The sequence below is a fragment of the Hemicordylus capensis genome, chromosome 1 (genome assembly GCF_027244095.1).
Source record: "Hemicordylus capensis ecotype Gifberg chromosome 1, rHemCap1.1.pri, whole genome shotgun sequence".
NCBI lineage: Eukaryota > Metazoa > Chordata > Lepidosauria > Squamata > Cordylidae > Hemicordylus > Hemicordylus capensis.
The window spans coordinates 240,881,736-240,908,660 of NC_069657.1; the positions used below are offsets into that span (position 1 = coordinate 240,881,736).

Genomic DNA, 26,925 nt, shown 5'->3' on the forward strand with positions numbered 1-26,925 from the left:
ATTTGCTTATTTCTCTTCTTGTTTATGCTAATAAACTTTTTTTACTGGCCTCACAAGTTTTCATCTTTATCCTCTTATTTCTGTCCTCAGTTCTCCTCCTCCTCTGACTCTTCATGATCGATCTCCCTTCTGTGTCTCCTTCTTGATTTCTCTTTATGAGCTCTCCTATTCTTTACCTCTGCTCCACTTAAGCTTGTGCCCAGGCTTCCTATTTCCTCAGTGTTGTCTTGTATTCATTTGCTGTGGCTTTCCCCTGGACCTGGAAATCTCTGCCTTTTAATATCCATCTTTTCTTTATTAAAACACTTTTAAAACTTGCTTGTTCTGTGCTGTATTTCCTTCTATACACTCTTATTGTTGTTTAGAATCCACTCTTTTGTATTTCCTTTTGGTTCCTCCCCTTCCCCTCTCCTCATCCTTCCTATTCGGCATGTGAGTATTAGACTGTGAGCCTACAGGCAGGGAATTGTCTTTTGAAATTTCTTGTACATCTACTAATTTTAGCCACTTCATAAATAAAATATTAAGAAGATGATCAGGCATGCTGCCCTCTCCCTGCTCTGACTCTATTATGTAGCTCTGAACTGAAGAAGCACATGGACATGAAGAAGCACATTCCTAGATACTTTGTGGTAAAATATTAACGGCTGATATATAGTGTGAAACTTTTAGAACTAATTTTCAGAGCCCCATTTAACACGATCTGATCTCCTGAATCACACTTTGGAGCTCTTTTCAAGATCGGTGAGAAGAGATCTGGGGCGGTCTGTGGAGAGAGTGGGTTACACTCATCCTCCCCACAGACAATCTCCTCTCCTTTCCTGGGCGAGTGGACTGCCCACCCAGATGAGTGGCGGCTCCCTCTTCAGCTCCGAGGATCGGGTTACAGGGAAGTGCCGTGCCATGCCACCCCCTACCCCTGGAGCTCCAATAATACATTGCGGAAGTGTGTAGTGCATTATTGGGTTCCCCCCTCCCCCTGAGTGGGCCAGCCATGGCTGCAAGCAGTCATGACTGACACACAAGCAGAAAAATGAGGTTAAGGGAATGCTTGCTCCCTTCACCATATTTTGAAGGGAGGGTACTTTGGTGGGTTTATCGCCATGTAGCCGCTGGGATGGCCCCCCTCCCCGGCTGTGTAGTCGCTGCCGCTGACCTGGTCCTGGCGGTGAGTGTTAAAGTAAAAGAAATTTTTTAAAAACAAACAAACTTAGAACCCTCAAACCAGCTCTGAGCTGGTTCGGCTGGAGGTCAGGCTGAACCGGGCCCAGCTTGATGATGAAACCTTGATGGCAAACCTTGAGCCAGTTTGCACATCCTTACACTGTGTGAAAGAGAACGCTGGACTAGATAGGCTTCAGGCCTGATCCAGCAGGGCTGTTCTTATGTTCTTATCCCTTAGGCTCTGTGATGACATAGGGGTCTCAGAGATGCTTTTGTTGAATGATGATGAGTACCTGGTGGCAAAGGAAGCGACACAAATCCATTGGCCAGCCTGCACACCCATTACCAGTGCAAAGAGGTCAGGTCATGCCTGATCTGGTCCACCTGCTATTCCAGCCCTGGCCTAGACTTCATTAAAGCAAGATATTGTGGACCTACAATAATACTCACATCACTGGAGCTCTTATCTTGGTTACTCCTCCCCCCTGACCTCAGAAGCTAACAAGAAATGAAAGACATTTGAGATGCAATTTAGACTTATACCTTTTGTAAACAACCCTTTTGTTCAAAGCTGCAAACCAGTCAAGGGTGAATCCTTTTTTAAAAAAAGGATTGAGTGGGGGATAATGAAGCATGTCTTTGCCCACTTATCTAGCAAGGGATGCCATTTCAGTTGCAGTAGCACAAGCTAAAGCAGCAGCATAAGGCCAGGCAGTTCATAAGCAGGGGTGGAAGGATTTTTCTCCCTTTCATTTTGGAATTCTTCCCAGTGTTCGGCTTTGCCTCTTTTCTTATTGTCTTAGTGTCTACATCTTGCTGGTCCTGCTGCTTTTCTCAGCTTCTTCTGCTCAGCTGGACACATCCTGATTTAGGTCCAGTGAAAAACGGGGAAAAATGCCCTTGACTACATGCATCAGAATGTGGATGCATATTATTATTGTTGTTGTTGTTGTTGTTGTACATTTTATATCCCAATATTCCTCCAAGGAGCCCAGAGCAGTGTACTACATATCTGAATGTGCTTCACACTGAAATCAACGCGGTATGGATAGATAACATCTGTGCTCAGATATACATTGAAATGCCCCTCTGGTTTACTTTCAGGGTCCCTGATCCAACCTGTAATGCACACATGGAAGCCTGCTTCTGCCCACAGATCTCTTTCTCAGGGCAATAGATCAACACAATCTACACAGTCCCAGAGCATGGTCTGGAGGTTCATGATATAACCATCTAGTTGAAGCTAAGCCAGTGCAGTGTAAAACTGGTCAATGCCTGGATGTGTGACTGCCTGGGAAACTCATTATGTTGCCTTCAGTTCCCAACATGGCACAAAAGGTGGGATAGAAATGTCAGTATAAATCAATAAAGACACACACATATTCCAAGGGCGGCAACAGCACCCACTTGGTTCCCTTTGCCACTCAAGAGCATATGGGGAAGGGGGCATATGTTTACATCAGCACTTATGTACAGAGAAATATTTTAAAGAAATAAAATGTTTCACTGGACAGCAGAATAGTGAGCTTTCAGAACAAGCACTCCTTACACAAAGCTTTACATGAGATGCTCACATCAAAACTTCAAGTACAGTCAAGGAGTTTCAAACAGCACAAGTCAAATCACACATGCATGTCACCATTGCAACGCTCGTTACACATTTTGGAAATGCAAGCAGAAAGAATGGCAGTACACAAATGCATCTAGGCAGTTCCACAACTAGGGCAAGGTAAATCAGAACACTAAATCAAGAGGAGAATGTGGAGGGATGTGTGTGGAAACTTTGAACTATCCCTACTTATAAGCTGTTGTGGCAATCATCAGTTGGGAATCATATGCTAGGTAGTAGTTTTGGTGCTTTTGTTTTCTGAATTCACTAATATAACATTTTTAATCTCTTTATAGCATCTTTCCTGCATTACAGGACTTACGATAATGAATACCACTGCAGTTGTATTGATTTAACACCCCCACCTCAAGCACATTTTTTAAAAGAACAATTTTCTGTTGGTTCGAGCAAATTTAAATTGCTATGTTTGTTACCATGAGAACTTGATTAAAATACCGCCTACAAGCTGGAGAGGGGGAGGGGAATATCTTATTTTAACCTTTAAGTAAAAGCTAGTGCTAGTATACCCTTGGTGCATTGCAGTATTTTCCCGATCACCATAACATTCTGCAGTACAAAGCGGCAGAAATGTCTGGACATATTTTCTAGTGTCAGAACACCTTTCAGGCAGAGCTGTCGCACAGTCTACATATGTGCACACGTTGGAAAAGAACAGTCGATATGAAGAGCTATTCTAAAAATCACAAATGGGCTTTTCAGCTCTCAAAGACACTTAGGGTTCCCTGGGTGTGTGCATGCATGTATCTTTTATATGTATCTAAAAATATCCCCAGAAGCATGATATATTTGAACTTTTCACCTTCAATCTTACCTTCTAGTTTACCTTTCACCTTCTAGTTTAGAAAATGAATTAACAGTATTCTAGTGGACAAAGCAATACAACCAGTTTAATAGGATATTTACCCCATGATTTGCCAGAAAGTACTGAGAAGAAGAAAAGGCATGAGTGGTAGTAATATACTGTAGCAGGTTGCCTTATAGTCAGACCATTGTCAGTATTGTCTATCCTGACTGGCAACAGCTCTCCAACATTTTAGGCAGGAGTGTTTCCCAGCCCTGCCTCGAGATGCAGGAAGAAAATCTGGGACAGTCTGCCTGCAAGAGAATGCTCTACCACGAGCTACGGCCCTTACAGCAGACAGTGCTTGTATATATCCACCCTTCCAGATGCAAACCAAGGCAAACCCTGCTTAGCAAAGGGGGCCTTCATAATCACTACTGCAGGTTTAATTTAAGTTTAATTCAACGTTTAAATTAAGAACTACTCCCAAAAGGAGCAGAATAATTGATAGTGCTTGTGGAGTCATTATTTTGGACAGCCATAAATGAGGGTGATGACCTACTGCAAATCAGGCTTAAGTTATACAGGCACAAATCCAAAAGAACAATCCAAGTCCCCACACTATATTTGTATAATTTATTATTAATATGTATATACTACTTTTCAGTTTTTAAAAGTTCTACAAGTAAATTACATAACAAAAGAAATAAAATGTCAGTGGCTCGCTGTCCTGAAGGGATTTACAATCTAAAAAGAAACATGAGGAAGGCATGTTGTGTACACTCATCCCACTGTTGTCTCTGCTAAACAGATGTAGCAGGTTTTTGTATATCATATTGACCTGAATCCAAGGTCTTTGGACTCACATTCACTCTGAATCCACTTTTTTGCAAGTTTTTTTTTTTAAATATTAGAAATCAAGAGGCCATCTTAAATTAATAGTCCTGTTCCTTTTGAGTAAATATAGGTATAAACTGTATTTAACCTCTACTTTTAAAGGGGGTTGTCTTAAATTCAGACTCATCTCCAATTTGGGTAAATATTGTGTTTCTGGATAATGCTGACATGATTCAATATGAACAGAAGATTAGTCCACATAAAAATGTCTTGTTCACTACAACATTGATGGTTTATATTTTAACATACACACCCATTTCCCTAACTGACCAAAACAAAGATGAAAGGTACTTTTGACTGCAGCATCTTTCTGTTTCATCTCTTACATTGGATATACTGATGGCCCTCATTATCTGTGGACTTGCAGGTTGCAGTTTCGCGTATCTGTGGCTGAGTCTTGGAGACCCAGTTTCTTTATCCATGGGTAGAAAAACAGGCAAAATTCACCCATCCATGTTTTTTTAATGGCCAGAAATGACCTGAAAATGACTTCCAATGTAATTTCTGGCCTCCATTTTACAGCAGAGCACCACTTTAAATACATATATATTCACCCAAACTTGACCATTTTGGTGCTTGTGTTTGTGTGTGTTGGGGGGTATGGCTGGAGAGTTGGATACCTGGAGAATAAGGTACTACAATTTCTCCTCTTATTTCTGCCCCCACCTGCTTTTTTACCCCCCACTTTTTGGTTAGAAAACTAACCCCTAGATTTCCATGGGGTAAGGTTTTGTTATTCATGGTTTCGGTATCTGTGCCTATATGTGAGAATGGAACCCTTGAGAATAACGAGGGCCACCTGTATTTGTAATTATTTTTCTTAATGAAGCTAAGTCAGTTATACGTTTACATTTCATAATGTATCAAACAATAAAATTTGATGTGCTGTCATACATAATGACTAGGCCCAGGATTGTTGTGTACATTCCTGGGCTCTGGGCACTTGCTGCATGGCTGTGGTTTCAAGGGAGTCTTGGCTTGGTGCTCATACCAATATAAATACGAGCTCCACATAGCGGCTAAGGTAGTTGGGCTGTCTGGGAGAGTGGAGGATTGGGGAGGGTCTAGGGGTGTTAATTTCTCAGGTAGTGGGCAGAGCTGCGATGGGAGTTGGGCAGGCTGTTACAGGGGAAAGTGGTCCAGACAAATGAGGCCTATTCCTTTTCCTGGCTCTTCTCCCAATCCTGCAGCCCCAGGGAGCTCTGGAAATACTCTCTTAAGGACTAGAGTGCTGCCGCTGAATGCCAGGTTAATGGTAAAATATCTGTTATCCATGATTTGATTGCGGATGAGCATGCTGACCTGGTAAGTGTGATGGAGACCTGGTCGGATGGGCTGGTGTCTCTCTCAGCTAAGGGGCGTAAGCTCCCTTGAGCAAGGGGAGACAAATGTCTCTAGGCCCACAGGGGCTGGAGGGCCACCCAAGGCCCCTTAGCCAGTCCCTCTTGCCTTGCCTGCTGGCCCCCTCTCCTGCTAGCCCTCCTGCTCTGGCCAGGGGAGTGAAGCAGCCTGCCAGTGGCTGCAGCCCCTTCAGTCTCCATCTCTCAGCTGTTCGGTGGGTGGGTGGGGCTTCCAGAGAGGCCTCCATGCAGGCCTCACTGAAGCAGGAACTCTAGTGCCGGCAGGCAGGCAGCAAGGAAGGAAGGAGGTAGGCAGGGTGGCCAGCGCTGGCTGTCCTTGCCCACCACAGCTCTGCCCAGCTTTTGACTCCTCAAGCTTAGTAATGAAGGTAGGATGTGATTTCCTTTTTGTGGTCACCCCCCTCTTGGATTTTTAGGTATTCCTTGCCATAGAGCTTTAATATAAGGTGGGGGGGTGTAGGGCAGATTGAAATGACTCTGAATATTTAATTCAGAGATTGAGGAATTTGCTGGTTTTAAATATTTTTTAAAATTTTTTTAAAAAACCCTAGTTTTTAAAAAGTAGTTCCACCCCGATATGGAAGAATCTGCTCTTTGCCTTCATAAAAAAACCAACCCCATTTCAGCCCAAGCCTTTAGATCACCTGGAATGACTGGGCATAGGGCTTTGGTTTTGAGCAGAGAGATGTGGGAGGAATATTTATATTTAAATTGAAGTGGACTGACAAATTGTTGGTTTTAAATATTTTTTTAAATTAAAAAACCATCAAAAAAGTCCTGTAAGTGGCTTGTTTTGTGACAAAAAATTACAAAGTCCTTTAGGTTTCAGTGAAATGTACTTCCAGCTAAATGTGGTTAGATTTGCTGCCTGAAGCTGCAGTTCTCTACACATTTACCTGGAAGTAAGTATGCCCTCTCTGGCTTGGTGAAGCCTGGTCCCACTCCTTGGTTTTCTGAGGAGGTTAGGGAAATGAAACAATTTAGATGACGGCTGGAACAATGAGGAAAAGTAATCATGGATCTGACCAAACACGGGCTAAAACCCATTTTTGGGACTACTTGGGGGAGGGGGCGGTGACAAAGAAACGTTTTTTCTCTGCCTCCATTGCATCTATTCAGTGTAGGCCAGTGGAGCTTTTTTGTGTAACGAAGTTATTGCTTCACACATCCCCCTGTGTAATGGCGGAGGAACTATCTATAGTCCACTATGACCAGTTTGCATGCCACTTTGCAGATAAAGTTGCTTGCATCCGTGCCGATCTGGACTCCAGAATTTTGTCCTTTCCAGCAGATGTGCCTAGGTACCATCTGGACCATCTGGATTCTTTTCAGCTGGTGCAGCCTGAGGATGTGGACAAGATCCTGGGCAGTGTGCAGGCAACTTCATGCGCTCTAGACCCTTGCCTTTCATGACTAATAAAATCTGCAAAGCAGGTTATGGGCAGGTGGTTGGAGACTAAAAGCAATGCTTCATTAAGGAAGGGCAGGATGCCATCATGACTCAAGGAGGCAGTGGTGAGACCACTACCCTTGACCCCTTCAACCTGAACAATTACAGACCTGTTTCTAACCTCCCCTTTGGGCAAGTTGATAAAGCATGTGTTGGCGTTTCAGCTGCAAAGGGTCTTGGATGATATGGGTTATATAAATCCCTTTCAATCTGGATTCTATCCTGGATATAGTACTGAAACTGCCTTGGTCACCCTAGTGGATGACCTACAACAGAAGTTTGACAGGGAGAGTGCATCCCTGTTGGTTCTGCTGGACCTCTCAGTGGCATTCAATACCATCGACCATGGTATCCTTCTGGGCCGCTTCTCGAGTTTGGGGATTGGAAGCACTGCTTTCAAGTGGCTTCAGTCCTTTCTTGGGGAAAGGGTCCAGATGGTGGTTCTGGGAACTACTGCTCAGCTCCTTGGCCACTGGCTTGTGGGGTACCGCAGGGCTCAGTTTTGTCCCCTGTGTTGTTCAACATCTACATGAAACCACTGGGAGAGGGACTTGGATTGAACTGTCAGCAATCTGCAGATGACACTCAGCTCTATCTCTCCTTATCATCTGATCTTAGGGAGGCAATGGATGACCTGAAATGGGAGCTGGAGACCATGATGGGCAGGATGTGGGCTAGTAGACTAAGATGGAATCCAGACAAGACAGAAGTGCTGTTGGACAGTATGAGAGTCAATTGGGATGAAGGGATTTGACTGGTTCTGGATGGAGTTGCACTCCCCTTGAAAGAGCAAGTGTGCAGCTTGGGAGTACTGCTGGACCTGGCTCTGCTTTTGGATGCTCAGGTGGAGGAATTGGCCAGAGGTGCTTTTGCACAGTTTTGGTTAGTGTGCTAGCTTTCTCAAGAAAACAGATGCAGCCGCACTTACCCATGCCTTACCCGCATCACAGCTGGATTACTGTAAGATGCTCTATGTGGGGCTGCCCTTGAAGAACATTCAGAAACTGCAGCTAGTGCAAAATGCAGCAGCTAGGATTTTATCTGGAAATGCCTGAAAGGATCATATACACTCATTTTGAAAGCTGCACTGGCTACCAATTTGTTTCTGGATCGAATACAAGGTGCTGGTTTTGACGTTTAAAGCCCTTAACAGTTTTGGCCCTGGATATCTGAAGGACCACCTGCTCCCAAGGGTTTCTGCTCACTTGACAAGATCATTGGAGGGGGCTCTGCTCCATGTGCCAACTGTGAGAGAGTTTCGGCCGTTGAACATGGTCTTCTTGTCACTGCCCCCAGGCTTTGGAATGCTCTCCCAGCTGGATCCACTCCTCAGCCTCCATCACAGTTTTTAGAAAACAGATAAAAATGTGGCTCTTAATCCAGGATTTTATTTGAGAGTACCATTTTTACTGCTGCTGCTTTGTGTTTGTGTTACTTTTTTAATATAGGTTTAAAAACTTTTAAACTTTTCATATTTGTATTTAATAACTGTACTTTTTGTATTTTAGTTGTGCATTGTTTTAATTATATTGTAAATTACTTTGGGATTATTTGAATGAAAAGCGGGATAGAAATCGAACAATCAATAAATCAATAAATCAATGAGTTATATCCATAGCTCAGTTATGAACCTCCATTTCTGAGGACACATCTCAATTAGGGATGTGCACAAAATGGATTTTGCTATTCATTTTGAGCTTGAAACAAATAGCAAAATCCTCGTATCAATTTGTCAAAACAGCAGCCAAAGCTGGCTGTTTCAACAAATCATCCTTGAAATACTCGAAATGTTTTGAGTGTTTTGAGCGTTATTATGAGACCTGTTTTTCTGGGGAGACCTGGTCTACCAATTGGGGTCAGCGGGTAGACCAGTCCTCTGAGGTGGGCCAACGTGCTACATCCGGACTACCTGCATCAGGTAGTCCTACCTGAATCAGGTAATCCTACCTGTGGGTAGGACTGGTCCACTGGGTAGTGCTGACACGCTACATTTGGGGCTGAGGGTGGGTCTACCCACCAACCCCAGTTGGTAGACTTGCTCTCTTCAGAAAAACAGGCGTCAAAATGGCACTCAAAATGTTTTGAGGTGAAATGGGGCTGTTTTGTTTCGAGCTCGAAACAGGCCTTTTATTTTAAGGGCATTTTGTTTTGAACTTTAAACACTTGGAACAACCCATTTCAAGCTCAAATCCATTCAAGCTCTAATCAATTTGCACATCTCTAATCTCAGTGCATGTGAAGAAACTAGCCTGAATGAAGTCAGAAAAGAGAGTTTGAAAAGAAGTACCAGGTTAAGTTAACACACTGCAACTCCAAGGCAGTATCTTGCCCTGTGTTTTTAGCCTGCAGTATCAAATGTGGAACACTGTATTAGTGAAAATGCATTTTATATGTATTTTATATAAAGAACAGAATCTGAGTATAAGAAGTATATTGGTTCTTCAGCTTTATCTGGGGTTGTAACTGATGGATTAACAGTTCATGTGCACGTTACATGACAATTAGTTTGAAAAGAGAAAGAAGTGACAATAGTTTAGTCTGTTTCCTTTTAATATTTTATTTATTCATTTATTTATTTAACATATTTGTATACCACCCAAAATGCAAGTCTCTGAATGGTTTACAACAAAGCAATACAAACAACAAATAAAAAGGTTAAAACATTATAACAATTTAGAATTTAAAACACTAAAAGTATTTAAAACCTTCAAACTATTAAAAGAGTATCTAATTAAAAGCCTGGGTGAACAAATGCTTCTTGACCGCCTTATTACCTTATTGTAATACTCCCCCTTCATGTTATGGCACTGGTCCTGGACCAACCACACCAAGAAATTCCTTTGGGTCATTCTGTCTTTTACTTCAACAATAAAGACCTTTTATGGATTAGACACCTGACCAGCATACATTTATGCCATCCAGTCCAAGGTATCTAGCAATCTGAGATGCAGCCTTACAATTACCAGTTCTAGAGAAGATCTGGAAATCTCTCAGAGCATTATGGGCCACCTACCAGGAAAGAAAAGTGGTGATTGAAGATGCTGCTGCAGAAACTTTCCTGCACTAAAAGGGGAGCCCAATGTGCCTTGTGCTATCAGATAAAGTTAATGAAAGCTACCTCATGTGCATCATCAACACAATGCATTTAATCAAGATCTGATCCCATTATGATCATTTTGGTGATGCACAGCCTTAATATTCAGCACTGCCTAGGGATGTGCAAAAAATTTCGGGCACAGATCGATCTGTGCCCGAAATGAGCAATTTTGGGTGATTCGGGTCCGAACCAAATCACCCCCGATGTCCCCCGATATTTTTTGGCCCAAGCCGAATCACCCCTGATTCAGGCCCGAAAAATTTGGGTAATTTGGGCTGACATCTTTTTGAATTTCCCGCCTTTTTGCCTCCATTGATTTGAATGCAAAAAGGTCTGATGTGACGTCAGCTCGAATTTTGGGTCCCAGGGGCAAAATAGTGGGGTGGGGTGGTAGTGCCTAATGGATGGAGGCTACCACCCAAATTTCAGGGGAATTGGGCAAAGGGCTGATTTTTGGGGAATTTCTGAAGTTTTAGTGTCTTTGGGGCAGTTTGGGGTCATAGTGCGGGATCTGGGCAAAAAGAGTGGGGTGGGGGGGTGGTGCCTAATGGGTGGAGGCTACCACCCCAATTTCAGAGTGATTGGGCAGAGGGCTGTTTATGCGTCTTTAAGGTTTCCCCCAATAGAGAAGCATTGAGGTGTCAGCAAATGTATAGCTTCATGTGGGGGGCAAAGGGGTGGCCTAGAGCAGTGTGGGGTTGGTGGTAGTGCCAGTTAGGGTCAAGGAAGCTACCTGAATTTTTTCAAACCATTTGGGCAGAGGGCTGATTTTGGGGGAATTGTTAAAGTTTACGCGACTTTAAGGTTTTTCCCCATAGAGAAGCATTGAGGTGTCAGCAAATGTATAGCTTCACGCGGGGGGCAAAGGGGTGGCCTAGAGCAGTGTGGGGTTGGTGGTAGTGCCAGGTAGGGTCAAGGAAGCTACCTGAATTTTTTCAAAGGATTTGGGCAGAGGGCTGATTTTTAAGACTTTAAGGTTTTTTCTCATAATAAGTTATAATGGAGCTTTCAGCAGCCCCACAAGTGCACTTGGGGGGTGCTGGGGTGGCCCAGAACGAGTGGTAGTGTAGTGCACATAGGGTGCCAACCACCCCCATGGGTTTCTAACCCATGGGGTACAGGGGTCTGTTGTTTCAGAGGTGTTCTGAGTGTGGATTCTATGATAGCAAATTAGAGTGGATTCATGGTGTTTCATTGAAAATCTCATTAGCTATCATAGAATCCACACTCAGAATACCTCTGAAACAACAGCACCCTGTACCCCATGGGTTAGAAACCCATGAGGGTGGTTGGCACCCTATGTGCACTACACTACCACTCGCTCTGGGCCACCCCAGCACCCCCCAAGTGCACTTATGGGGCTGCTGAAAGCTCCATGCATATCCTATGAGGAAAAACCTTAAAGACGCGTAAACTTTAACAATTCCCCAAAAATCAGCCCTCTGCCCAATCACTCTGAAATTGGGGTGGTAGCCTCCACCCATTAGGCACTACCACCCCACCCCACTCTTTTTTCGTAGATCCCACGCTATGCCCCCGATCTGCCCCAAAGACACTAAAACTTCAAAAATTCCCCAAAAATCAGCCCTTTGCCCAATTCCCCTGAAATTTGGGTGGTAGCCTCCAACCATTGGGCACTACCACCCCACACCACTATTTTGCCCCTGGGACCCATTTTTCATACCCGAATTGATTTGGATTCAGATTTAATCCGAATCCGAACCGAATCAGGGGTGATTCGGGTAGCCCAGATTCGGGCACAGAACAGAACGGGGGTGATTTGGTTCGGGTCCCGAACCGAATCACCGAAAACCCGAATTGCACACCCCTAGGTCTCTCTGAATCTTATCCAACACACAACCAAAATAGAAGGATGGAAGAATGTTATGCATCCATCTGTATTACATTTTTGTGTGATTCATTTATTCACTTCATCAAAATTGGAATGTCATTAATTGGCTTTTTAAAATATGAAATAACAAATAGCCCATAGCACAGATAGTTCACAGAGACAGATAGTTCAATGTCTAGTTAAATCCTAGTGCCAACAGTGTGCTTTATTTTTAGACTGAGTTTGTCTCAGGGGCATAACTATAATAGGGCAAGGGGAGACAGTTGTCTGGGGGCGCACTGCCTTGGGGCCCCCCCCCAGAGGCAAGTCACATGACTGAATCCCCCAGCCACACACTCGCCCGGGCTTCCTTCAGTTGTATTCATCCTCTGAAACTGATGTGAGTGTTAAGACCTGGAGCTACCAGAACAGCATGTCTTTCTCTAGTACCATTCAATGACTTGCATCATCCACAATTTACAAAAACTTTTAAAAAGTAATTTAGGATGGTGTTCTATTGTGGCACATAGGTGGTGTGTGTGTGTGTGTGTGTGTGTGTGTGTGTGTGTGTGTGTGTGTGTTTTACTATGCTTTTTGTTACCACTTTTCAGCCTCATTTAAGATTTCTTTACTTCATGAGCTGAGCTTCAGTGAGGGAGGGGGCATTTTAAAATCTTGTCTCTGGGCCCACTCCAACCTTGCTACACCCCTGGTTTGTCTACTTTCATATCCATAAGCTAGGTGGCAAAATTATAGAATTACTAACACCAACAGTATATATTTCTTCTGTAATGTTAAAATGCCCTTATCATAGCTGATTTTCTTATTTCTTTGGGAACACAAACAGTTTGCAAGTGACTTCTGCTGATTCTAGCATTGCAGTCTAAGACTACTAGTGCCTAAATTTAAAGGAAGAATGGTATACCAAAAAGGAGACAAGAGACCACCAAGTCAAGAAGGATGCCAGCATGGCTAACAAGTAAAATCAAGGAAGCTATAAAGGGGAAGAAAACTTCCTTCAGAAATGAGAAGGCCTGCCCAAATGAAGAGAACAGAAAGGAACACAAACTCTGGCAAAAGAAATGCAAGGTGACAATCAGGGAGGTGAGAACAGAGATTTAGAAACATTTAGCTAAAAGCATTGAGGGAATAAAAAAACATCTTTAAATACACCAGCAGTAGGAAAACCTACCAAGGAGGCAGTTGGTCTGTTAGATGATGAGGGAGTGAAAGGGATTATTAAAGAGGATATGGAGATTACAGAGAAGCTAAATGAGTTCTTTGCATGTGTCTTCATGGCAGGGGATACTGAGCACACAGTATTCCTTTGCCTGAACCAAGCTTCTCAGGGCCAAAGGCCAAAGAACTGAGTGAGATAGATGTGACAAGAGATGAGTGTCTGAAAAAAATTAAAATTAACAAATCGCCAGGACCAGATGGCATCCACCCAAGAGTCCTTGAACTCAAATGGGAAATTGGCGACCTCCTTGAAAAAATATAGAACTTATCCCTACAATCAGATTCTTACCTGAAAGTAGTCAGTGTCACACCAATTTTCCAAAAAGGATCCAGGAGGGATCAGGGAAATTACAGGCTGGTTAGCTTAATGTCTGTGCCGGGCAAATTGATGGAAAGCAAAGATAAAATTGTAAAGCACATGGAAGGAAAGGCTCTGCTGAGGGAGAACTAGCATGGCTCTGCAAAGGTAAATCTTGTCTCACTAAGCTTTTGGAGTTTGTTTAGAGTGTCAACAGGTATGTGGATAAAGGTGATCCAGTTGACATAGAATACCTGGATTTTCAAAAGGCTTTTGACAAAGTTCCTCATCAAAGACTGTTGAGAAAATATAGCAGTCATGGGATAAGGGGACAGGTTCATGTGTGGATTGGTAACTGGAAACAGTTAGACAGGAAACAGAGGGAAGATATAAATGGATAGTTCTCTAAACAGAAAGAAGTAAGAAGTGGGGTCCCCCAGGGATCTGTACTGTGAATGGTACTTTTTAATTTATTCATAAATGATCTAGAAGTTGTGGTATGCAGCAAGGTGACCAAATTTCCAGATGACACCAAACTTTTTAGGGAAGGGAAATCCAAAAGAGATTGTGAGGAACTCCAAAAGGATCTCTCCAAACTGGGGGAGTGGGCAACAAAATGGCAAATGCAGTTCAGTGTTAGCAAGTGCAAAGTGATGCATATTGGGGCAAGCCCCCCCCCCACTTCAAGTATATGCTGATGGGATCTGACCTGTCAGTGACTGATCAAGAGAGGGATCTTGGGGTCATGGTGGACAGCTCTTTGAAAATATCGACTCAATGTGCAGTAGCTGTGAGAAAGGCCAATTCCATGCTTGGAAGCATTAGAAAGGGGACTGAAAATAAAACTGCTAATATTATAATGCCCTTATACAAAACTATGTTGCAGCCACATTTGGATTACTGCATACTGTTCTGGTAACTGTACCTTAAGAAGGACATAGTAGAACTGGGAAAGTGCAGAAGAGGGCAACCAAGATGATCAGCAGCCTAGGGCACCTTCCTTATGAGTTAAGGCTACAACACTTGGGGATTTTTACTTTAGAAAAAAGATGACTGTGGGGAGATATGATAGAGGTCTATGAAATTATGCATGGTGTGGAAAAAGTTGATAGAGATACATTTTTCTCCCTCTCACATAACACTAGAACCAGGGGTCATCCCATAAAACTGATTGCCAAGAAATTTAGGACTGACAAAAGTAAGTACTTTTTCACACAAAGCATAATTAACCTATGGAATTCTCTGCCACAAGATGTGGTGTCAGCCAACAGCCTGGTTAACTTGAAGAAGGTTTTAGATAAATTCATGGAGAACAGGTCTCTCAGTGAGGCGCTTCACACAAGCAGTGTGAAGCACCAAGAGGAGGTTTGCAGGGAGAGTGGGTTCGACCCCTCTCCCTACAGAGGATTATTCACCCACCGCCGGGTGGGTGGATCACCCGCCTAGATGAGCAGTGGCTTGTCTGGTATTCCTGCGCCCGGCTGCAGCACACCCAGCAGCTCCGGGAGTTGGGTGCAGGGAAGCACTGCTTTGAGGTGCCCCGCCCCGGAGTCCCAGTAATGTACCGCACAAGTGCGCCATGCATTTCTGGGATCCTCCTCCCCCCTCCTCCCCCTGAGTGTCCATTAACCTCGTTTAAGGGGACAGCCACTTAGGCGGGCTTGCTGCCATGGAGACACTGGGCTTGCGCTCGAGCTTGGAGGTTCTCATGAGTGAGTAAAACCGAGCTGGGCTTCCTTAGCCCAGTTTTGCTCGCTCGTGAGAATAGCTTGTGGCTACTAGTCTGAGGGCTAAGGCCACCTCCAGTCTCAGAGGCAGGATCCCTCTCAACACGAGTTGCAGGAGAGTAACAGCAGGAGAGGAGGCATGTCTCAGCTCTTGCCTGTGGGCTCTCCAGAGGCATCTGGTGGGCCACTGTGTGAAACAGGATGCTGGGCCAGATGGGCTTTGAGCCTGATCCAGCAGGGCTGTTCTTGTGTTAATGGTGGCATCCACATTCAACAGGTGCAATTTTTCTTAGCACATATGAACCAGAAGCTGAATGAACATATGCTGAATGTTTTGCTACGCAACTATTATAATTTAGCAGAGAAATTCTCTCATACCTAGGTATACATCTTACTGCGGGGATAAACCTGTGTCTGGACTGTATCACTTCAGACTGCAAGTGGGGGTTCACATGATTGAGTGGTCCTCTACACCAAAACAAACAAACAAATCCACACACACAAAACAAAACTCAAAACTCTTGATCTTAGGTAGCATGCATGATCTTAGCTAGCCCAGACTTATCCTTGACATGTTAATCTTCTATGTTCAGGGATATATGTAAAGTAGCATTCAGTCACGTGAGCCCTCACTTGTAGTCTGAAGCGGTTCAGCCTGCATTGTCTGCAGAACCTTGATTACTCATTCAGTCTCTACTGTGCTGGTAACATTACTAGTTTATGAAACAGGGTTATATACAACTCCCTGGGTGGCTCTACACACAGGCCTGCAGCAGGGTTTCTGCTAACTGAAGAAGAGGGAAGAGAGGGAAGGGGATTTCTGGAGGCTGAACTGTAGTTAAAGGGACTGTGCACAATTAACTGACTCATTGCTCACCTGACCAAGGACAATCTGCCAATCAATTTTCAGTACAGTAATTCTATCAGAGGCCTAAATCCACACAACACAGTCGAACTGGAGCAAAATCAGAATAAGTTAGGTTGGCAAGAGGATATGTTGTTGCTTTATAACTTAACTTCCAGTGACAGAAGACAGTTACCTACATTTTCCCAAAATAAACATATCCACTGTTGCAAGGCTGACATGAATGCCACATCACATTTATGTCCAGTTGCCCTTATATCTGTCTTACAGTATCCTCAAGCATGCAGAATACAATGAAAAGTTCAAATTATAAAGTAAATCATTCCCTTTCTTCCTGCCCCATTTCAGACTTCAGAAATGTTAGGGCGTTTATTAGGTATTAGAATCTCTTTTTTCAAAAGGGGATTCATTATGGTTTTAATTGATCAATTATTCATATTGCTAAAGAACAGCATTTTATTCAAAATCATGTCCAGTGGTCTGATAGACATCTCGTGACAAAGACAGAACAAAAATATGAATAATGTCTGCTTCCTAGGATTATTTTCCCCTTACTAGTCTGCGACAGTTCAGTATATGAACTTGATGTGTGAGCACTGCAAGATATTCCCCTCAGGGGATGAAGCCGCTCTGGGAAGAGCAGAAGGTTTCAAGTTCCCTCCCTGGCTTCTCCAAGATAGGACAAGATTTTTTTTTAAAATATAGAACAAGATATTTTTTATTGAACCAACAAACTACCATAGGGCTGAGAGAGATTCCTGCCTGCAACCTTGTTGAAGCCGCTGCCAGTCTGTGAAGACAATACTGAGCTAGATTGACCAATGGTCTGACTCAGTATATGGCAGCTTCCTATGCTCCTATATGGAACATTTTTTGTTGGTGGGGGGCAATAAAACAAAAGCAGGTTTCAGCTCAAGCTCTCTGTCCCAGCAGAGTATGCCTATTCTCCTCATTGGTACACTGCCACTGGTGCACATGGCACCATAAACAACTTTGTAGGCAAAAACAGACAGGTCCCTGCCCCCAAAAGCTTACAGTCTAAAATGACAATAGGGAAAACGATAAGGGACAGGAAGGGGGGCAAGGGGGCAAGGAGGATAAATATGGAGAAAATGCAGTTATATATACTAAAACCTTGGACACAGTTGAGAATGGGCATTAAGAAGTTAAGTAAAGGCCTCAAAAAACTGTTTTCAGGGGGGATTTGAAGGAAGAGAGGGTTGGCATCATGTACATGATAAGGAAGGGAGTTCTAGGCATAGGGAACATAGGCAGCTGCCATATACTGAGTCAGGCCATTAGTCCATCTGCTCAGTGTTGTCTACACTGACTGGCAGTGGCTCTCCAAGGTTTCAGGCAAGAGTCTTTTCCAGCCCTCTTTGGATGCCAGGGATTGAACCTGGGGCCTTCTGAGTACAAAGCAGATGCTCTGTCACTAAGGCCCCATCCAACTATGGTCCCTGTGAGAAGCACAGGAGAATGATTGAGAATGAGAAATCTCCAGGTGTCTGAGGGTGATACAGTTGGAATTTATGTGCAGCAGGAGACAATGGCTGAAAGATAAGGTTAGGCAAGGCCAGAGAGAGCTTTAAATGTATACAAATGTGCCATACACTGTAATGATCACATGGTGATGCGCTTATTAACTATGCACCTTATGAAACCTAATTAAAAGCCAAATGTCTGGCCCAAAGAGCTTATGATCAAGTTTAAACAGATTATGAAGAGCAGATCTCCATGCAGGATGAAGTTGAGCATATCTGGCCCTCATGCTGATTCTTAGTCTCTCGTTCTATTTTTTCCCCTTCTAAATATCCTTCTGTCAGGGTTCCTACTTTGCAGACTGTTAAAACCTTCATCACAATAGATGTGCAAGTTAAGCAATAAATAAATAAATCCAGAATACTCCCCCAAAGATATTAACTGTGTCAAACTGCCATGCCATGAGAGGATGTTATAATTCATCTTATTATCCTGAAAAGATTTACCTGAAATGTCCTAGATTTTGAATAATCTGTTGCCATGTGAACCTGCCCAATTTTGTTCTGAATGGTTCATCTTTATTCAGAATTTGCCACCATACTTCATGATGTTTTCCACGTTTTAAAAGTGAAAAGGTTATAGTCTAGAACACAACATCTTTACATTTTAATCAAGCAAGATTTTTAAGCATATGAAATCTTCCTCCACACAGCAGATAAAGAGGCTGCTCTCATGAGCAGCCTAACCCAGGCTAGAGAAGCCCAGCTTAGGCTAGGCTGCTCGTGTGGAGCGCCAGGATCTGCATGGATCCTGGTGCTCCTGCCCAGCCCAACCCCACTCCTAAACCCGGCTCTTAACCGAGGTTAAGGGATCAAGGGCTCCCTTAACCTGGCTGCCAGGATGATTTGTCTCCTTGGCTGCATGGAGCCAAGGAGACACAGAGACAGGGGCCTAGAGTGTCTGTCTGACAAGGAACTCTCCCAAGGCACTGCTATTGTTGCATGGTGCCTTGTGGGATATATAAAGGATGGAGCAGCACAGATAGTCATCTGCATTGCTTCTGGCAGTGCAGGTCGTGTGGGTGCATGGCTTGCGTGCTGCCGGGGCTGCACACAATCATTTGGAGGAAGGTAGGTTGAACGCTGCTCCCCCCCGCCCCGCCCGCCCACAACCATGGTCATGTGAATAGCCCCAAAGTTTCTCTATTTCCAGCCCCAGCACCTCTCTTCTTGGAATTATGGTCTTGAGTTTTGCCACAAAGCATATGAATAACATGCAGGATACAAACTACGTAAGTCATGACTGCCCCACTGAAATTAATGGGACTTCAGTTAGCCATGACAAGCTTGTCTCATTTATTTCAATGGTGCTTAATCATGACCAACTTAAACTTGATCCTACATATTTGTCCTATAACTTTCAACTTGTCTGAAAACACACTTGACAAAATTATATTGCTGAAACCATAGTTATTGGCTGAGAAGGTTCAGAGTCAACATTCATCTTGTAAGACAGTGAGATATAATTTGTTCAGCAGACTAAACAGAACCATGTCCTCAGTCCAAGTAAATAAAAATATCTCCCTTAGCTCCAGTAAAACTCCACAAATTAAAAGCAGTTATCTGTTTTTTTACACATTCTTATCCCATGGAAAACATTGGTGTATATTAGCATTACCCTTCTGTTACATGTCTTTTGAAAATGCAATGTATACCCCTTGAGTTAACTTTCCTGAGTACATTTTATTTCATATGGATATTCTTCTTTTGGAAGCATCACCACATAAGGGTGGCAGTCCTTTTGGGATAGACCATTCCACTGGTTTCAGAAGTTTCCGAATGCCTGGGGCATGGAACATTTTGGGGAAAACCAACAAGATAGCTGATATATTGAAAAAAGGACCCAGTGCATTTTGTAACTCTTTCTCAAGGGATAAGCTTTTACAAATCTAACATCCACTCAAGAATGAAGATTGAGAGCAGCCTGAAAATTGAACAGCCTGCATGCTTTTATTTCTAATTTTGTTTAGTCCAAGCCAGTTAGAATCTGATCTCTGAAGGCCATCCAAAAATGGGTACTCAAAGAGTTTGTTTCAGAGTCTCTACAGAGGACTATTTCACAACACATTGTATAAAACATCCAATGTTAGGTAGAACTGTCCTCACCGAACGGCAGGATGATACCAATGAGCAAGCTGTTTAGGAATGAGCTCATAGTGGGATAATCTCAAAATATGCAGGCCTGCTGACAGTTCTGAGACTAGGAAAGTAGATGCTCAAGCTACAATGTGATGACAACAGAAACATGAAGACCAACAAAACTTACATGTAGGGTCACCGCCTTTCAAATCTCCCCTTTTGTTAAACGATGTACAGAGGAGTATTTCCCACTAGTACTCCAGTTAGTAGGCAAAACTGTCTTACCTATTTATGGAGGAGGAAATGTTAGAGGTTCCTATGCTCCGTTGGTAAAAAAACCAAGAAATGTCTGAGGCTCCTGCAGAAAAGAAGACGTGTTGCATTTCAACTTGGAAGCCATTTATTATACAATTTTTATTATTAAACAATATTAACATTAATATCGTGCCCCATGACAATGCTAGTGTGTTCTCAGAATTATAGTCTGAAAATCTTTCTTTTGGGGTCATTTTGCCTATGGACTCCAGCTTTGTTTTGGGAGGACTGCCTTTCTTGGTATGGTTGTCTGGCTTCAGCCATCCGGGTTTATTTTATCAAACATTTGATTGTCTGACAACAGATAAGTCGATGCACACTAGAAACTCAGGTTTTCTGCTTGTTGTAGAAGTACTGTATCATGGTCCCCTGCGAGACACAACAAACTGATTCACTAATTTTTCAATTCTTCACCTCTTGAATCTAACAGTGGATGAGAAATAGAAGGTCTCTTCAAGGTGTGTTAACTCCCTGCTTTAAGCTTTTCAGCTATAGGGCTAAGCAGGGCAGGGCAGGCTCTTTCCATGGTACTTCCCTCCCAAACCCAGTGGCAGTGAGGAAACAATGGCTGCACGGTGGCTTCTTTTAATAAGTCCTGAAGCCAGTGGGTTGTGATTTTGGGGGGTGGGGGTGGGGGTGGGGAGGTCTGTGGCTAAAGGAAGAGTATCTTGCTCCTAGAAGCCCTAAACAAATCACAAAGTACTGTGGAGATTGTAGTTATTTCAGTGGCTGCTGCAATTCCCAGAGCCTGTGAAATGACTACAGTCCTCACAATATTGTGTGCTTTATGTCTCCCAGAAGGAAGAAGCTCTTAGTTTGGCATTTAAAATATACTGGGCTTTTGAAGTTGGCCTCCTACGAGGAGTGATTCATAACTTATGCTTTTTAGGTGCATACAGCGAATATTCAAGTGTGCACCTAGGAGAATTAAAAAAAAATAATGAATGAAACAAAGTCATGTTTGGAAACCTGCATGTTGTATCTATTTGTTTATTTATGGGCTGTTTCCCCACTTCATAACAAGGCCTTCAAAAGCAGCTTACAGTAAAATAGTAAAAACAATAATAAAAACCTTCAACCACAACAGTGCAGACAGCAGCAGCAGTTTGCTCAAACACAAACAATAGCTACTGCCAGAAAAAAACCAAAACAAATTCTGTTCACCCTCTGCTCAAGGGTGCAGATCCCCCCAAAGTGTTTGGGGAGCTCTGCCCTCATTCCACTGAACCCTTCACACAGGGGCAGAGCTGTAATTGTGTGCATGAGTTCAAAGAACCCATGCACAGCTGCCACAGGGGCCACCTCCAGTTCTCCCTGGGGCCGCCCCTTCACTCCCTGCTGCAGCACACACACCCAGAGGCAGCCTCCCTCACCAAACAGCCTGGGCCCGGCTGCCCTGTCCCTGTCACTCAGCCAGCTGCCACACATGCGCAACAGCCAGACAAGTGGTCAGCATGGCACTAGGCTGCTGTGATGACCATTCAGATGGCTGCTGCACACCAATGGAGGCCAGCGGAGTGGTGGGGCAGGGCAGCCTACCCTGGGGTGTTCAGTCAGGGGGGAAGCCACTCAGACAGGGGCTGTCGCTGGGTTGGGGTGGTTGCGGCCTGAAAAGGGCCACCTATGTCTTCCCTATGCCACTGCCCCCCCCAAGCCATATCTTCAGTCACCAATACATGTTTATCTCTCCCCTCCCAAATTTAAGTGAGGAGTTGCTCGTCAAGTTTTCCTCCCACCGGCACCCCTGTATATGCTTGATACATTATAAAGTTCTCAACAATCCACCAAAAGGCCTGCAGTGTGGGAATCATGTAAGCCTCCAAACGGAAGGCGTTAGGGGCCATTTGCCAAAAGGCCATGTTAACTTGTTTTATGTTGTTGTTAACCACCCAGAGACAAAAGTTTGGGGTGGTGTACAAATTTGACAAATAAATAACAAACAAACAAACATGTCACTGCCAGCCATGCCGCAGTTGGCGGCAAGCCCTAGAGCAGGGCCTATGGTGATCATTTTAGTAAGCAGAAAGGCTCAAACAGGAGGTGGCAGTCACAAGTACCGAGGGCCCAAATGCAAGATGTGGTTTCTCTCTTCTCTCTAAAGGTCTTCACATTTTCTTATTTGAGGAAGCTGGCCTAAATCAAGAAAATGGCATGGGGTGAGGGCTAAACCCTCTCAGTGCAAAAGTCCTGATTCAATCCCCCTGCCAGACACACAGCTAACATTTTAACAATTTAAAGAGAGGAGATCTGATCATGGATCTAAAACAACTTGTCTAGTTTGGTCCTCAGTGAGTCAGGTGGCCCGGATTCTAAAGGGCAGCCAAGCCCGCCCCCAACCTCACAACATTGTCATACTCCCTACCCTAGTGGTGGGGCGTTCCTCTGCTGGTGGCCCCGCACCCACAGCAGGCCTGCTCCTACCAGGGAGGGGCAGCACACACAGGGAGAAGAGAACTCCACTGCTCGGGACTTCCTCTCCCCTACCGCTTCCCTCAGGATGCGCTCTCTCTCCCCGCCCCTCTCTCTCTCTTTCTCCTGCACAGCCTCCCTGTGCCACATACATGCCCAGGTTCATGTCTTCCCTTCCGTTCAGTTGCTTTGCTGGTTTGCACTGCCTTCCCCAGAATTTTGTCTGTCTGTCTGTTTCTCTCTCTCTCTCTCTCTCTCTCTCTCTCTCTCTCTCTCTCTCTCTCTCTCACACACACACACACACACACACACACATTTCTATACTGCCCCATCCAAAGGCTCTGGGTAGTGCACAACATGTAAAATACAAGAACAATCACCATTTAAAACAAGCCGGTTAAAACAATATAAAAACAAATTTAAAGCAGTTCAGAATGATTTAAAACCAATGATTTAAAACCAATTAGGAACACTTAAAAACAATTTTAGGAATACTTAAAAACAATTAGGAATACTTAAAAACAATTTTAAAACCGTGGAAGGCCAGACCAAACAAGAAAGTCTTTAGAGCTCTCTTGAAGGCCAACAACAAGCCCAAACTACGGATATCTGCCGGGAGTGCATTCCACAGGCCAGGAGCAGCTACAGAGAAGGCCTGGTTCCAAGTCGCCACCAGACATGCTGGCGGTAACTGAAGACGGACCTCTCCAGATGACCTCAATGTGTGGTGGGGATCATACAGAAAAAGGCGCTCTCTAAAGTAACTCAGACCTAAGCTGTTTAGGGCTCTAAAGGTGATAACCAGCACTTTGTACTTAAATGTTATAATAAGCACTTTGTATTTTGCCTGGAAACCTATTGGCAGCCAATGAAACTGTTTGAGAACAGGCATAATATGGTCACTCTGGGTTACCCCAGAGACCAGTCTGGCTGCCGCATTTTAAACTAACTGAAGTTTCTGAACTACGTACAAAGGCAGCCCCACGTAGAGTGCAATACAATAGTCAAGCCTGGAGGTTACCAGCTGATGCACCACTGTTTTGAGATTGTTTTCTTCAAGGAATGGGTGCAGCTGTCAAATCAGCCGAAGCAGATGGAAAGCGCTCCTGGCTATAGCCTCCACCTGGGATACCAGGGTGAGGCCTGTATCCAAGAGCACTCCCAAACTGTGAACCTGTTTCTTCTGGGAGAGTGTAACCCTATCCAGCACAGGAAGCTCTAACTCATCCCTCAAATTCCAATCCCTCACAATCAACACCTCTGTCTTGCTTGGATTCAGCTTCAATTGGTTATCCCTCATCCAGCCCTTTACTGCCTGTAGGTAGGCATTTAGGAAAGTTATGCCACTGCCCAATGAAACTGACATAGAGAAGTAGATTTGGGTGTCATCAGCATACTGATAACACCCTGCACCAAATCTCCTGATGACCTCAACCAGCGATTTCATATAGATGTTTAAAAGCATTGGTGACAGAATGGAGCCCTGAGGGACTCCATATAATAGCTCCCATTTCGAAGAGCAACTGTCACCAAGCTCCACCATCTGGAATCTGCCTGAGAGATAAGAGTGGAACCATTGCAAAGCAGTGCCTCCTATCCACAACTCCCTCAGGTGAACCAGAAGGATACCATGGTCGATGGTATCCAACGCCGCTGAGATTAAAAAAGCAACCAAGAGAGTCACACTCCCTCAGTCGATTCCCTGGTAAAGGGGATTATTATTGTGCATGTGTCCCCTCTTACTCCCCTCCCCTCCCCGCTGGGGGCTCAAATGCCAGTGCCCTGCCCTCACCTCTGAGAATGGCAAGAGTGGTTGGTCAGCGGGTTAGGGGAGGTGAGAGAGGCAGACCTAGAGAGGAGCGAGGTGGCCCTGGAGGCAGGAGGGCATGGGTTCTTGGGATCCGTGTGCCCTATTATAGCTCTGCTTCTGAGGCCAGGATTGGCTACAGCTCCTTGTTGAATGTACACTTGGTGACACAAACCTGGGTTTTCTGTGGAAGGGAGCAAGTGATCCCACTTGTTATAGTTCAGGCTTAGTTCTCATGGGCACAAAATGATCACATGGTTAGGTTTTGTTAAGGCAAGTGGAGTAGAAGGTTAGACGCTTCATGACAACAAGCTCATGCCAAATGGCCACAGCCAACCTTCCGCAGAGCCCCTTGGTAAAAGGCACCTGTCATCTCCATGCAGTAATTAGCTGCATTAAAATGAGTGGAATGGAATTGAGGTTCCAGCCCACATTGATTTGTAGCACCCATCCATGAGATGCAGAGGAATTTTAAAACAAATTAATTAAGCTTCTTCTGGCTCAGCAGAAGATCAATACAGGGGAGAAATCCGAGGGCCTTCAGCACTAGCAGTCCTGCCATGCCTTCTGATGCGCCACTGCAGCAAAAATAATTCAACAAGGTTTCACTCAGGGGATGTGCGCAAGTAGTGAAATGAACAGTTATTTGCTGAAGAGATGGCTTTTAGAAACAGATATAATCAAAAGCATGGTAAAGTCTGCCACTTCTAAACGATTCAGATAATAGGCAAAAGCCTAGGCTTCCCTGGTCTACTTGTTTTATAAGAAATAAAACCGACAAATTAATACTTGTGGATCTTCCCCTAAGGTCGGGTCTGATTTGAAACATAGTAAAACTGTCTGAAAACCTTATTAAACACAATTCATATATTACAGCAAATGCACTCACATAAACCAAACTAAGCTTTTAACGTGGGGCGGCTTCTGATTGAAGGATTTTCCAAAATGTGCTTGGCTAATATTGATCATGCAACCTCCTTTGTCCTTTAAGCCAGGGGTTTTCAAACTTGGTCCCTGTTAGAATACAACTCCAAGCATCCCCAGCCATCAGCCATTGTGCTCTGATATTGTGCAGGAGAGGACAGCTGTTCTTGTGGTAGCAAGCATGACTTGTCCCCTTAGCTAAGCAGGGTCCACCCTGGTTGCATGTGAATGGGAGACTAGAAGTGTGAGCACTGTAAGAGATTCTCCTTAGGGGATGGAGCTGCTCCTCTGGGAAGAGCAGAAGGTTCCAAGTTCCCTCCCCGGCATCTCCAAGATAGGGCTGAGAGAGATTCCTGCCTGCAACCTTGGAGAAGCCGCTGTCAGTCTGTGTAGACAATACTGAGCTAGATGGACAATGGTCTGACTCAGTATATGGCAGCTTCCTATGTTCATATATGATGGGAGCTGTAGTTCAACAACATCTGGGTACCCAGGTTTGAGAACTCCTGCTTTAAACCATTCATGGAGGTCATTCACACGATGGTGCATGTGGGCAGGAAGGCAGGGTTCAACCCACCTTCTCCCAGACGATTGCTCCTGAGCCTCTTGGCATGTAAGCCGCACACCCACACAACCTGAGCTGCCAAGAACAGCATGGAGCAACAGAGGCTGGGACTCGTTTCCCTGGCCTCTACATATCCGACAAGGCACTGTGTGGTGAGCAAGGTGCCTTGGGGGATTTCCCCGTCAGAAGGCCATCTGTGTCTTCTCAGCTCTATGGAGCCGAGGAGACACACGAGCTTGGCAGTTGCATTAAGAGAGTGCTTGCTCTCAACCTCGGCTAAGAGCCAGGCTTGGAAACAGGGTTAGGCTGGATGGGAGCGCCAGGATCTGCATGGATTGTGGCACACCACATGCACAGCCTAGCCCAGACTAGGCTGCCCTAGCCTGGGGTAGACTATAGCAGTGTGCACAAAACTGGGTTGCCTGATGCGGTTCGGGTATGGACCGGACCCGAACCAGACTGGTCATGTTCAGTTTTGTCACCACCGAACACACACACCTGGTTCAGTTAAGCAGGGCTCGTAATAATAACAAAATTAATTAATTTACTAATTATTAATTATTTAAAAAATATTAATAAAAAATTAAAATCAATTTTTAAAAATGTAATTAAACTCACTGCCACCTAGTCTGGGGGCTTCTGTGTGGCTGTGGAGTGGAGCCTCCAAGGGTTCCCCTTCCCCCCACCAGCCTCCATTTAATTCCAAATAGCCTGGTTTGGGCGGTCTTTGGCTCGTTCCAGGGTTGTTCTCCATGTCGGTGGCCATTTTAGAGGCCGCCATGGCTGCCCAATGGGCCACTGCGTGGCCTGGGTCATGACCCAGCCATGAGGTTTAAGAATTATGACTGTTGCCACTGCCAAGTTTATATCCAAGAGGCATGGATGTAGCCATCAAATATGGCTGGATTATTGCTCTACTCTACTTTGGGCTGCCCATGAAGAATA

The 26,925-nt window shown here is 44.3% G+C and overlaps 1 protein-coding gene across 25 annotated transcripts in view; it reads right to left on the minus strand.

Annotated features, from left to right (window-relative positions):
* LOC128339534 (microtubule-associated protein 2-like) overlaps positions 1 to 26,925 on the minus strand; it is a 415,175-nt gene that overhangs the window by 171,135 nt on the left and 217,115 nt on the right. For 21 of the 25 annotated variants that reach the window (XM_053283637.1, XM_053283631.1, XM_053283632.1 and 18 more), the window contains one exon: positions 20,246 to 20,318. The exons of the other annotated variants lie outside the window; for them this stretch is intronic. The gene's annotated coding sequence lies outside the window, so the exon portion shown is untranslated. The remainder of the gene's footprint in view (positions 1 to 20,245; positions 20,319 to 26,925) is intronic. 25 annotated transcript variants of the gene reach the window in all.